Source organism: Geotrypetes seraphini, chromosome 5, assembly GCF_902459505.1.
Source record: "Geotrypetes seraphini chromosome 5, aGeoSer1.1, whole genome shotgun sequence".
Classification (NCBI taxonomy): domain Eukaryota; kingdom Metazoa; phylum Chordata; class Amphibia; order Gymnophiona; family Dermophiidae; genus Geotrypetes; species Geotrypetes seraphini.
The window spans coordinates 118,001,069-118,015,961 of record NC_047088.1 but is presented as its reverse complement, the minus strand read 5'-3'; the positions used below and the strand labels follow the sequence as shown (position 1 = coordinate 118,015,961).

At 44.9% G+C, this 14,893-nt stretch overlaps 1 long non-coding RNA gene across 2 annotated transcripts in view; it reads right to left on the bottom strand.

The window, feature by feature from the left end:
• Positions 1 to 7,798, bottom strand: part of LOC117361217 — a 198,986-nt gene extending 191,188 nt beyond the window's left edge. For both annotated transcript variants that reach the window (XR_004539604.1, XR_004539605.1), the window contains exon 1: positions 7,689 to 7,798. This is a non-coding gene — a long non-coding RNA (uncharacterized LOC117361217). The remainder of the gene's footprint in view (positions 1 to 7,688) is intronic.
• Between the last annotated feature and the right edge of the window lie 7,095 nt (positions 7,799 to 14,893).

Here is a 14,893-nt window from a genome sequence, read left to right as displayed (position 1 = left end):
TCTGTTTCCTATGCTCCAGACAGTTTTTAATCCACGTGAGTATTTCACCCTCGATTCCATGGCTCGCAATTTTCCAAAATAGTCGTTCATGTGGAACCTTGTCAAACACCTTCTGAAAATCCAGATATACAATGTCGACCGGGTCGCCCTTGTCTATCTGCTTGTTTACTCCCTCGAAGAAGTGCAGCAAGTTTGTCAAACAAGATCTGTCTTTGCTGAAACAGTGCTGGCTGGTCCTCATCAGACCGTGTCCATCAAAGTGATCAGTGATGCAGTTCCGGTATGCTGTGTACATCTTCTTCGGTAAATACAGATGCAAAAAAATGTGTTCAGTTTGCCGGTCATTGCTTTGTCCTCCTTTAGCACTCCCTTTATTCCATGGTCATCCAATGGTCCCACCCATCCAATGGGTACATGGACGAGCAGGCTTTTTGATCGTCCAAGTACCCATTTAGGCCACTTTGTAGATGCTTTTTTCTTTCGATTATGAGCCCCTAAGTGTATTGCACAAAAAAATTATGTCAGAAATTTATGAATTGATCGTATCTAGTTAGCACCATGGATAAAGGTATTTTCTAGGTTTATATGGGATGTATTTTACTCGATGCCTCATTATTATACTACCATATATATCCCTGAAGAACTGGATTATAATATAATAGGATATGATTTTACCCCACTCATGTAAGCTTCAAAAGGACGCCTCAGCCCCACCACTCCACTGCTATGTTATCTCGAAATCGTGGAAAGAATTACATGATGCCTAATCATTGGCTGTCCATCTTGAGTACAGTTCTGATAGTTTTCCACTTAATCATATTTCATAATTATAAATTAAATAAATAGTATAAATATAAAGTGCGTTTGTACTTAGCTTAATCACAGCCAAACCTGGGAGTCTGACCCGACATATTTCACACAACTGCTGTCTCAAGCGTCTCCCAAGGTCGCCGCCGTCATCTGACTCAAAAGTAAGGGGACATCAGAGGAGGGGCGGGACCGCAGCAGAGGGATGACAACTCAGGAGGCCTATGGCAACCTGCAAGGATCGCTGAAGTACCCACGATCCTTTCTGCAGGTTGCTTTCTGCAGGAATCGGGTCAAGGGAGGCACGGGAGGCCAGAGGGGAACACACAGGGGGGACAGTCCTTCAGGGGGAGGGGGGGACATATAGGCCTTCAGGGGGATGCAGGCCTTCAGGGGTTCAGGGAGGGACAGGCCTTCAGAAGGGGGACAGGCCTTCAGGGAGGACAAACCTTCAGCGGGAGGTGCAGTCCTTCGGGGGGGCTAGGCCTCCAGGTGGGGGTGCAGGCCTTCAGGGGGAGTGCAGGCCTTCAGGGTATCAGGGGGGACAGACCTTGGGGGGAGGTGCAGTCCTTCGGGGGGGACAGGCCTTCAGGTGGGGGTGCAGGCCTTCAGGGGGGACAGACCTTTGGGGGAAATACAGGCCTGTGGAGGGGTGCAGATCTTCAGGGGTGGGGTATAGGCCTTCAGGGTGGGTGCAGGCCTTCAGGGGGACAGACCATCGGGGGGACTAGGCCTTCAGGTGGGGGTGCAGGCCTTCAGGATTGGGGTGTAGGCCTTCAGGGATGGGGTGCAGGCCTTCAGGGGGAGTGCAGGCCTTTGGGGGGAGATACAGTCCTTCGGGGGGATGCAGGCCTTCAGGGGGGGACAGACCTCCAGGGGAGGGGGTGGAGTGTAGGCCTTCAGGGCAGGTGCAGGGCTTCAGGGGGGACAGACCTTGGGGGGGGGGGAGGTGCAGTCCTTCGGGGGGACAAGACTTCAGGGGGGGACAGACCTCCAGGGGAGGGGGTCCTGGTATAGAAGTACATGGAGGGAGGGCAGGAAGGGGGGGGTTCAAAGATACATGCATATGCCAGGCTTTGGGGGGAAGAAATAATGGGTCTAAAAACAGAGGAGTAGGAGAAAGATGGTGGATAATGGGATTTAGGGAGGGAAGGAACTGAAAGGGAGAGAAGTTGGACACAAGGGATGGGGTAGAGGGGGGATAGAGATACTGGATAGGAGGATAGTTGGGAAGAGAAAGGGAGAGATGCTAGATGAAAGGGTAGTTGAGAAAAGGTGAATATGTGGATGGAGACGAAAAAAAAAAAAGAAAGATGCCAGACCTCCAGGGGAGGGAAGGGAAACGGAAGTGGAGGAAAGAGATGGCAGATTGATGGTTGGCACGGAGAAACAAGGAGACCATGGCAAGCAAGACAACCAGAGCCTGGGACCAACAAGATTTGAATATTGACCAGACAACAAAAGGTAGAAAAAATAATTTTATTTTCTGTTTTGTGATTACAATATGTCAGATTTGAAAAGTGTATCCTGCCAGAGCGGGTGTTAAACCGCAAACATGAGCTAGGATTTAACAGAGAGAGGAAAAGACCTTTTTGTTTCTTTATTTTGTTTACATCACTGGTTCCCAACCTTGTCCTGGAGGACCACCAGGCCAATCAGGTTTTCAGGCTAGCCCTAATGAATATGCATGAGAGAGATTTGCATATAATGGAAGTGAGAGGATTGCAAATCTGCTTCATGCATATTCATTAAGGCTATCCTGAAAACCTGATTGGCCTGGTGGTCCTCCAGGACAGAGTTGGGAACCAGTGTTCTCCCATAAAAGCAAGGGGTCCGATGTCGAAGGAGCATTATCCAGCAGATACTGCTCCCAACACTGAAGAATATGCTCCTTGTAACCGGTATCCTAATAAAGATAATGAGGAAACTGCCACTGACCAGTTTCCTCATTATCAAATTGAACACCCTGAACCTCCACCCATACAAGAGCATGATCAGATAAAGTAGGGGTCCCAATCTCCACTCGGGTCACCCGGGGAAGAAAAGAAGACACCAAAACATAATCTATGTGGAACATAGTAGGATGAGCGTGGGCCGCATGGGTGAAATCCTTATCCACTGGGTGGTGAAGCCTCCAAACATTGACCAAATCCAAGACCTAGCAAAACTAGGCAAAGCTCCACGCCGGCTGAAAATCAGATGAAGATGTCCCCCCAAACGATCCATATCTGGGTCCAGGACCACATTAAAATTGCTGAACATCAAAAGGGGAAGATGCTGAAAGGTAGCATGTAAACCAATAATCTGTTGCAAAAATTCCATGCTGAATACATTCGGGGCATAAATATTAGCAAGCACCAATTCTTGACCCTGATCCTCCAAGTGAAGGAACAGATACCTCCCCTCTGGATCTTTAACAACCTTGTGAACAGTGTAAGGAAGATATTTACTTGATAAATCGCCACACCAGCACTATGGATAGAGCTCGTGGAATAGTGGACCTCCTTGACCCAACCCCGAGCCAATTTGTCATGTCTACTATCAGATAAATGAGTTTCCTGGAGACAGGCAATATGCATGTGTTGTTTTTTTAAAAGCTGTACGATTTTTGAGTGCTTCACTGGGAAATTAATACCCGCCACATTCCACGAGAAGGCCCGCAATTTGGACTCAGTCAGTATCAAACCACTGAAAGACAGAAAGCAGATACCAAGGTGAGTACAAAGGGATCCAATGCCCAGCTCTCACCAGACACCCCCTTAGCAACTGACCCTCAAAAGACCTCAGCAGGCCCCCCCCAAAACAGCCTAACCCTGACACTGGAGTGCAAACCTACCCCCACACCTCCCAAAACCTAACTACAAGGGACCCCCACCCTGCACCCATCCCAAAATTTACCCCTAGAAACCTGACTTCACAGCAAACATCCCAATCCTCACCCCTACACACAGAAAAACAAAACAGGAGCCCAGAACAGCAAAAGCACCCCATAAGGAACCCATATACCACCACCCCAAGCTGTCACACACTCCAAACTCCCAAATACCTCACACCATACCATTCAGCCACCAACGCACTCACGCCGACAGGCTAGCAGCAAGCATCAGTATCACACCAAACCAACAATATCCATACCAGCACAAACTGAGCCAACCAAAATTCAAGAGTCCCCTGCGGAGGAAGCTGCTGTCCCTTGCCAATGGTGACAGTCGGCGGAGCCACAACAATGCCCAGCATGGCAACAAAAGTAAGGGTCTCACTGGGGGAGTCAAAAGTTTGCACACTACCCTCATGCTGGATCCGAAGGCGGGCGAGGTAGAGGAGAGCAAATTTAACTTTATTGTCAAAAAGCACGGAACAGATGAGAGTAAATCTATAGGTGAGTAATCCTGAAAGCAGAGAATTTTCCTATTTTCATGGCGAATCCTGTGCCTGTCCAGATCGCCTGCAAGATTGCGGTTTTATGAGCAAAATTCAGGATTTTAAATATGACTACTCAGGGCTGGGAACCCTCAGGTCCCTTAGGCCCCAGACGATGAGCGCGTTCCACTCTGAGCTTGCCCAGGTGGAGATCCAGGGAAATGGGCTGGGGGAGCCACGCTTCTAAGAATCCAATCAGTTCCGCGTCAGCAATATGCTCTGGCAGCCCAACCAGCCTTAAATTATTACGGCGGGCACTGTTCTCCAAGTCATTGACCTTTTGGGTCAGCTGCAGGCGGCACCAGAGTCCAAGGGAAATAGACGATCTTCCAGGGCACTCACCCGGGTTTGAGTCTCGTCTAGTTCCAGTCCCATGATGTTCAACCATTTGTGGGCCGTGTCGATTTTGTCGAACTGCTGTAGTTTTTTTATCAATGGCAGTCTCCACCACTGGGTGAGGGTGTATTAAAGACATGGTTTTCTGTTAGCGTTGCCTAGCCTTGTTTGGTAAAATGCATTGGGCATGGTTCTTGGGATCACCTTGAATAAACCTGGTTTGAATCTCCTTATTGTCTGCCAATCTTCTTTTGTTTCATGTTGGATTCTTTGGTGGACTGCTTGCCTTGTTGTTTCGTTACAAGTTAACATACATGGAGTGGAACGTACTAGAGAAGATACAGATTTGGTTGTTTACAGTTGGTCGACATAGATTGAGGCAATGGGAGGCATTGTAAACTTGGTTATTAACATATACATATTTCAGATAGTATTACTGCTTTACAATATATTTGAACACTTTTATATACGTATGGAAAGGGTTCCGAGTTAAAGTCCTGGGTAAGTAGGTGGGAAGGGCAGGAAGGGGGATTTGTTCAGAGATGTTTGGGGGTTGCATAGAAGAAAAACTGTGCACTGGTATGCTACTCTTTGTTTTGAATAAAAAAGAAAGACAAGTGGAAATAAAGAAGTAAATAAGAAAACAGATAAATGGGGCGGGGTGGGGTGGAGTGGGGCCAGGGGGCCCAGTGTACTTGTATGCCCAGGGGCCCTCGAAGAATTAATCCTGCCCTGGTTCTAAGGGAGGCTTCTTGCACTGCATGGCAGTGCTGTGAAAGTCCGAAAAGGGCCAAAGGTACTATGAAGAAAAGTTGAGAGAAAAACCTTTCTTCTTGTTACTGTACTATTTTTTTTCTTTGGGAGAAGTGCTTGCTCCTGAAGTTCCCAAACTAAGGTATCACACATGGCAAAGATGTTTTTTTCTTTCTTTCTTTCTATTCAAACTCATTTAACATTGATTCTCTATAATTACCTATGTGAACTTCAGGGAGGTATTGGCGGTCTACAAATAAAGATTGCATGAAAAGTCTTGTCGAGAGAGAGAGAACAAAATACTGGGGCTGTGAACAGACTCTCCGTCTGTCACCAGGTTTTTCCTTCTCATTAGCCGAATGTGAAATTACTGTACACTCTGGTATTTTCAGGGTTAAGGCACACATTCTTATCTTTTCAGATTCCAATGCAACTGGTCAGCTTAAATTATTTCCCTTGCTTTTAGCATGTGTTCTTTATGACTGGTTGCCTTACAGAATTGCATTTTAGGTAATGTGCATCTGCTTTTCTAATTATTCCTTAACTCCTGTACTCAATATCTTTATTATTTATACTGTAAAGGACTAAGCTTTGTATATTCTTGCTTTGAAATTCTGTTCACATTATCTCAAGTACTATAGCTTTCTTTCTGTCTTTCTGAAAATACATGCTCTTATTTCTTCAGCTTATTATTCCCCCTTCCTATTCTGCATCTGAGAAAGTACACTTCTGACTCTTATTCTTTTTCTGTATGTTGTGTGTGAGTTAGCTAGAAAACCTTTGAAATGTGGATCTAAGCTAGGACATTTTTCTCTCACCCTTGGGTCCTACCTGTCCCACAAGCTGAGCATTTGTCACTGCATCAAAGCAGATCTTCTCATCATTCCTTTTTCCTCTCTACTTCTCTGGAATGTGGCTTTTCCCTCCTGTCCTTTATCAGGACTTTTTCTCAATGGATAGCTCGGTATTGCTCTCCTCCCCCCCAACCCCCCATCCTTTCTATGGAGGGGCAATCTCAAAGGCACAGGGAAATTCTCCAGATTTTTCTTGTACCTCTCTATTTCCCTATGTAACTTAGAATGTGTGGCTGCCTTCTCTTCTAAGGTAGCAGATTCAGCAGGTGAATCTATCGGCTCCTGCTGTACTCTCACTAATATCCCTGTCCCCCGTGAGTTTTACAGGGAGGAGATAGATATTTTAAGGATTCTCATGGGCAGATTTTTACTTGTGCTGGCTCATTTTCTCTCATCTTTATGTATAGGAAAGAGTTTCACCCCCCCCCCCTCCTTTTTCAACAGGAAGCATTTCTAGTTTCCTTCGTGAATACTGCTTCTTGCTATTCACCTACAAATTTAGAATTTAACATAGCCAATTTTCCTCCACACCAAACTTTGGCCAGAAGATAGTTGGAGGTTTGATAGTCTCTAGAGTTTAAACAAAACATCAACACTTAATCGTTTGCTTCTTATCTTTTCTCTTAGTACTGGACACATTGTCTTATCACTATAGCATCCTCCCTAAGAGGCTTTTCCAGAGGAATGCTGTGAGGGGGAGGGGGGTCTCTACCACTCCCCTCATCACTTCTGCTAGCTTTTTACTTCCCATTCCAGCACCTTCACTCAGAAAACAAAAAAAAACTTTCCCTTAGTCTGCAAGACTTCATTCTCTCTCCATGTCACTGACACACTAGTATGGTGTAGAGAGTTGCACGGGGACAGAAATCCCACCCATCCCCGCCAGGATCCTCTCCATCCCCACCCGTCCCCGCCAGGATCCTCTCTGTCTCCACCCATCCCTGTCAGGATCCTCTCTATCCCCACCCATCCCCGCAAGGAATTACTTCCATCCCCGCCGGTCCCCATAAAAAGCAGCAATTACTTCTCACAGGATCATCAATTCCACTGTTTCTTTTGTGTTTCCACTGCTGTTTTCCTTGTGGAATCTCTTTGGTGGAACCCTTTTTTAGTTTTACTAAGACTGACGTGTCCTTATATTATATAGACGAACCCTGCTTCCAAAGCCTTCCATCCCCATGGAAGTCCCGTTGGCTAGAGGGGAGTCCTCATGGGAGTCCCGTGGGCCATAGGAGGGTCCCCGTGGAAGTCCCGTGGGTTAGGGGGGGGATTCCCGCGGGACCTGCAGGATTCCCGTGATCCCTGTTCCAATGCAGACCTCTAGTATGGTGCTCACAGAAAAAGCTCAATCCAGATCTTAACTAAACCCTATTCTATCCCCTAGTATATATATATATATATATATACACAAATGTACAATGCCTTGAAAATAGTAAAAACGCACATTTCTATACTGTTCTGTCTTTCCCTATTACTAAGACTAATATCCTACACACAAAAATGAAGTTTTATACTTACAATTTTTACAATATTACATCTGTACAGTCCCTACATGTCTGTTCTCGTAAATGAGCACCTTTCACCACGACGGGTGAGTGTTTCAAAAAAAACAAAAGTGTCTCTTTCACCCATCCCGGGGGTGAGATTCACTGAAAAACAAATTTCTGTCAGTTTCCACTAGAGGGAGCTATTGCAGCACCTCTGGGTCACCACTGAAATAGGGCTGCTTATTCTGTCTCACTGGAGATCTTTCTGAAGGAAAACACAGACTTGCATTGTATATTCCAAAACAGATAATACTTTTTATTATTAGAATAAAAAAGTTATAGCAGCATAAACATATCAGAAATAAATCAATCTGGATATATACAACGTAGAGAAATACAGAGTGCCAACATATTTCTGTAAGTATGGCATGCTTCTCTGAACACTCTGCCCAAGCATAGGGGTTTTATACAGAAAGTTTCTTTGTCTTGCAAGACCCTCCCCTAGCTCTGTTCATGTACTGTCCCTATTGGAGCGAATCTGCTGCCTATCTAACCCACCCCCTAGTCCATACCTCCATTCTTCCCTGGGGGGCCAGAACAGGAATGTCTTCTTGAACTTTCTTCTTCTCAAATATTCTGTTCTTCACATGGGTACATTCAGTACATCAGCTAGCCCCCACCTTTTGGGGCATGACATAGCTTGGCATTTCTTATCAGTTCTTAGGTTCCTGGAGCCAGGTTGCCCATATATGGAGTCCTCTGCTGACATGGCATGATTTGTTGCAACTTCTGTCTTCAACACATTCATTATCCTTGAGAGGAACAGTCTGTTCAGCAGGGAATTGAAATTACACACTACATGGCCCACACATTAGCATCTGAGCATCTGAATTAAAACCAGTCTGTATTTAGCTGTGACTTCAGCAAAAAGCAGGAAAAATGTATCCCATAGGAAAAAGGTCTCCCATAGTCTCTTGTCATCTTACAAGTCAAACTTAAGGATCAACTTCCTGTAGTGAAATGTGACGTGTCTGTTATGGTCTATTTTTATTTCAAAAGGTAATGGCATCGATATGGTGCTTATTCATGGGGACATAATGGGATTTATTATACTGTATGTGAAGATGACAAACTCTTTCCCCTTTAATTAGAACACAGCAGTGGTACAAAATGATTCACTACTAACTGACGCTCCATGGTGTCTGGGAAGAGGTACAATGTGTTAAAATCCTCTTGTGACTAGTAAAAGCATTAGGTTCTAACCCCAAAAATGATCACTAATTCATCGTCTGCTCGGAGGACTGCCAGTGAATCTATATGTCTCATTATGATTCTTCATTGTCTGCTCGAAGAAATGTCAGTGAACCCATATATCTCATTATGATTCTACCTCTGACGGGGGTCATAAGATTTGCAAGGACTTATTGTAACAAGTAACAATGTTCATACTCTTCATTAAATCTTCCACAGTCAAATAGTAGCCTCTCTGTATAAAAATTAAGGTACTCCTTAGTGGGTTCTACTGATTGTCACTGGGGATTTACCATCATTCGGGATCCAGACGTCCCTAAAGTTGATATGGAATGGGCCAACTTTTCTGAGATAGATTGGCAAACATTTAATAAGTTCTACAACAAGTATGCTAAATCATACTGTAGACTGGACAGTTGCTCCCCAAACATGATGAAAGTGGCCCCGATTAATTTCAAAGCAAATCTGCTAGTTTGGGTTAATCTCCAATTATTCATAGGGAAGTTCCCAGAAGACCAGGGTCAAATTGTGATAACACCTATTAAAAAGAATAACAAAGAATCAACAAATAATATATCTAATTTCAGACCCATTGCAAGTATTCCGCTGGTCACTAAGCTAATGGAAGGGATAGTAAATGCAGAACTGATTATCTATTTAGATAGATTCAACATACTGCACAATAACCAATCAGGTTTCAGATCTGGCTTCAGTACAGAAACAGTTATGGCCTCACTATTAAATCATTTATATTTTTTATTTAGTCGAGGCTCTAGCGCTGATTATGCAGTTGGATCTAAGCTGTGCCTTTGACCTGATAGATCATACCATTCTACTGGATTGTCTGGAATCCATTGGTATCGCAGGAAATGTCTTTAATTGGTTCCAGGGTTTCCTAGGCAAAAGATCCTACCGGGTGTTCAAGGATGACAATTTAGTTGGGATAACATTTTGGGGTATCTCAGGGCTCCCCCTATCCCCAACTTAGTTTAATATTTATCTTATTTCACTAGGTAATTTGCTACAAAGTCTAAAGCTCAAGTTTTATATTTACGCAGATGACATCACTGTGGTTATCCTGTTAACCTGTCTGTCATCTGATTTTATTAAATTCCTAGCTAATATTTTAAATCAAATCAAGCTTTGGATGATTGCTTTTAAACTGAAATTAAATACTGAAAAAACTAAATTCTTTCTAGCAACGCCCAATGAAAAGATAAAAGAAAATTTGATTCTTGTGAGCGGGCGGGAATACAAAATTGAACAATCTATAAAAATATTGGGTATAACCCTTGACAAACACTTGACCCTGGAAAAACATATAGATTTACTGTTCAAGAAATGTATTTCGGTTTTATGGAAGCTCCGCACCATTAAGAAATTTTTTGATGAACCGTCCTTTTGTTTGCCAGTGCAGACATCCATTTTGAGTATTTTGGATTATTGTAATATTATATATTTAGGGGCTTACAAAAAAAAAAAATTCAAAAAAATTGAGACTGGTTCAGAACACTGCAGTTTGTCTCATCTTTGAATTAAAAAAATGGGAGCACATTACCCCTTTCTATCAAAAACTTCACTGGTTGCCAGTGGAGTCCAGAGTTCTGTTCAAGTTTTCCTGCATTAGTTACAAAGCAGTTTTTGGGATGCTACCAGATTACCTTGCCTCTCAGCTTCCTTTGAATTGTTCTAATAAGAGTACTCATAGAATAAATCTATTCAATTACCCTTCTCCAAAATCATGTCAATACAAGAAGTTTTTCGGCAGAATTTTGTCATTCCAGGCCACCAAACTGAATGCATGGCTTGAAAAACTTATACTTGAGGCCACTTCTTATTTTGATTTTAGAAAATCTCTAAAGACACGTCTGTTTCACATGTTTACATCTTAGTTGTTCTACTGTTTTAACTTCTCCTTGTTTTTTAACAGATGTATTCTTTTATTGATTGTTTTATTATGTATTTCACATATATTGATTGTATGCATTTTTTCTGTTGTGAACCACTTTGAACTTTTGGTATAGCGGTATACAAAAAATAAATTATAATAATAATAATTATTATTATTATTACACGTTTTTCATCTGGCATACCATACACTATCAAGATGTAAAGTTGGTCTTTTGTAACATTGTTCCAAAAGTGTGGCTATTGCATTTCTATCAAAATACATCATATCATATAATTAGAACTGGTGTTTTGCAGAAATATTTCTGCAAAGGCATTGCTAGGTACTGTGATATATAATAGAGAATGACACGGGGAAAAAAATCTGTCCCCGTCACTGCACTGTCCCCGGCCCACCATCCTCTGCACCGCCCCGTCACCACCGTTCCCTTCACCGCCCCGTCACCGTCACCGCCATCCCCTTCACCGCCCCGTCACCGTCACCGCCACTGCCATCCCATTCACCGCCCCGTCACCGTCCCCGCAGCATCCATTTAAGCCTCAGTACCGCAAAACACCATGAAGACAGAAGAGAATCCTGCCACTGCTACTACTACTACTGCACTGAGAATCTGTTTCAGTGCCTCTGCCCTGTAGTAAAAACAGAACATAAAATAAATCAATTGACTTGTCCTCCCTTGCAATGACGTGTCCCCCATGTTCACCTATAGCTCGAATCAGGTCAATTGTGCACACTAAAAATGCAGGTGGATCTGGAACGTGAGCACAGGCAGGCAGTGATACAAAAACAGCAGACACCCGACCGATTGCAGTGTTCCGCCATCTCCCTCCCTCCATCTCACCTTAGATGTAGAGTATGCCGGCTCTCTTTATCACCCAGCCGCACGTGCGGGTGCTCATTTGTTCAATATTTTCCTCTGATGCAACCAGAAACAGGAAATTGTAAGAAAGGAGAAGATTGATCAACTCGAGCAGCCGCGCAAGCGTGGCTTTTTGAACACGTGTGGCTGGGCGAAAAAGAAAGCCGGCATACTCTACATCAGTGTTTTTCAACCTTTTTACACCCGTGAACCGGCAGAAATAAAATAATTATTTTGTGGACCAGCAAACTACTAGGACTAAAATTTTAAAACCCTGTTTCTGCCCCATCTCCGCAAGCTCAGTCACCTCAGTAACTATAGAAAAATAGACAAATATAGTGCAAAATATAGACAGCAGATATAACTTCTCAAAACTGACACATTTTGATCACTAAATTGAAAATAAAATCATTTTTCCTACCTTTGCTGTCTGGTGATTGATTTCATGAGTCTCTGGTTGTGTTTCCTTCTGTCTGTGTATCCTTTCTTTCATTTCTTTCTTTCTGCACACAGGCCCAAGAATTGTCCCTTTCTATTCCCTCCCTCTTTCCTTCCTATGTCCTTAGTGCCCCCAGTGCCTCCTTCCCATATCCTTAGTGCCCCTTCCTGTCTTTAGTGCCCCCAGTGCCTCCTCCCCATGTCTTTAGTGCCCCAGTGCTTCCTTCCCATGTCCTTAGTGCCCCTTCCTGTCTTTAGTGCCCCCAGTGCCTCCTTCCCATGTCCTTAGTGCCCCTTCCTGTCTTTTGTGCCCCAGTGCCTCCTTCCCATGTCTTTAGTGCCCCTAGTGCCTCCTTCCTATGTCCCTCGCACTGCCTTCTACACTTGGTCACACCCCCACCCCCACCCCCGAATCCTGCCTGCCCAGCTTTCTCCCTCCCTAGCCAAAGCCAGCCTGCTGCCTCCCTGCCGCTCAAAAAAAAAAAAAAAAAGCCTCCTTCCTTTTCCCCTGCTCTTACCGCCATGCTCTTGCTGCAGCTACTAAAGCCGACAGGAAGTCTTTCCGACTCAATTCTGAAGTCGGAGAGGACGTTCTGGGCCAGCCAGGCAGCGATTGGCTGGCCCAGAACGTCCTCTCCGACGTCAGAATTGATGTCGGAAAGACTTCCTGTCGGCTTTAGTAGCTGCAGCATAAGCATGGCGGTAAGAGCAGGGGAAAAGGAAGGAGGCTTTTTTTTTTTTCACGCGGACCGGCAGAAATTCAACCGGCGGTAAGGAGGAGGGAGGGAGATAGCGGGGACCGCGCGATCCTTGATTGCCTCACTGCGGGGACAAGTCCATTCACCGCTCCACGGGGCGGTGAATGGCCTTGTCCCCATCCCGCAGAGGCCACTATTTTTTCTTCCCTGTTTCGGCCGGCTACCCGCGGCTAAATGCGGCTAGCCGCGGGTAACCCGCCACCGTGTCATTCTCTAATATATAACTCCTCATTGTTCATATTGATTCTTGTGCATAGTCTTAGACTGAACTCTGAAGACTTTCTTACAGATCAGACTCCACAAGTGACCCTTGAGGGGAGGAATGCTGGCCTAGTGCCTAACCATCAGGAAGCTTGGTTCTAAGGGAGAGGTTGTAGAGGCTCAGCATTAAATATAGTTTTAACAGCAACATGTGAACTACATATATAATCTATAATAATAAAATGCTAAGCGAGCATGCGCATTCTAACCGCGTGTTCCCAGAGTCCAGATCTGTCGGGCTGTGGCGGTAGGAGTGCACATGCGCGCCAGATAAATCTCCCTACTCTCCATCTCGCGCCGCTGCGACTGAGGATAGCTGCCATGGCAACTTCAAAATTTATAAAAGCCCGGGCTCCACATCGAGAAATGAGAACTGCCGCGCACACACAGACAGGGAGGCAGGTAATTCAGGTACCCCAAGCACAATACGGAGCAAGGAGGTGATCGCGAGCCTTTCCCGCCCCTATCCAGCTTCGGGAAGGGATCGGGACAAATCTCGCACAGCGGTGACCCAGGATTACTTCTCATCCGGCAACACAGAGAGAGTTCCCCCCGCCCCCACACGCCAGGGCACCGCACACCGATGTCATCAGAAGGGAGCTGTCAATCACTGCGGCTGTCGCACGCGGGGGGTCTAGGAGTGCGTTCGCCTCAACTTTTCCCTCTTTTATTCCAGTCCTTGCAGGTTCCCCGGTCCGGCCGAACTAGGAAGCACAGGGAGTGGCTCCAGTCGTAAGATGCAAACTGAAATAAATAAACTCTGCCCTTGCCCTAGTACTGTTTCTACCATGGAGGTGAGGCTGCCCAGTTCTCTCCCTTGGTGCCAGGGTGGTGAAGTAAGACTGTTTTAAAGCTGCAGGGGGGGACAGAAATCTGCTGCATAGGGGGCAGGGAGAAAGACAGATAGTGGGAGGGAGGGAGGGAGACAGAAAGAAAGACAGACAGACAGACATATATTCTAGTAAGGGGTAGGGAGAAGGGCTGCTGCTGGATAAGGAGAGCAGTGAAGGAGTGGTGGTGGACACAGGGGAGGTAAAAGGAAGGGAGAATGGACAGGTGGAGCAAGCAAGGGATGGTGGTGGACAGCCAAGGAAAAAGAAAGACAGAAATACAGAAAGCGGCTAAGGAGAGAGAGAGAGAAAAAAATAAAGACAGATACACACACATATATTCTAGCACCCGTTAATGTAATGGGCTATAAGATTAGTTTGCATATATTTGCTTGCGGAGGGAGCTGTTGACTTAAAAGCTTCTTTGGATCTGTTTAGGACCTTTTTGAGATTTTGGGGAGTAGTAAGTGGGAGAGAGGCCAGGAAAACTCTTAAAGTCAGACCAAGTGTGCTATAATTCATGGGGGTGTGAAACCTCTCACTGTAACTGAAAGAAACATAAGAACTGAGGAAGAATCAGGAATAAAACCTGCATGAAAACGTAGGCGAAGACCCCTGAGACCCCAAGAAAAAGAAGTTATATTTCTAAGAGAGACATTGTGCTTAAGAATTCAAGTTTCTGGACAATCATATTTCTCCCTGTCAGCAGGAGACAATATGCTCTATGAGAGATTCACCTTTGCTCTAGGAACTGACAGAGATCTGCTGACTGTGACATCATTGGATAAATTCAAGCAACAGTACAGGATAAAATGTCCTACCAAAGAATTATCAGAACTATTGACAGATTCTTGTAGATCTCTGAGAATCTCAGAGAGAGCGAGAACCAGAAGGCCTTGAGCATGTGCAGATGCTCAAAGACCAGGCAAC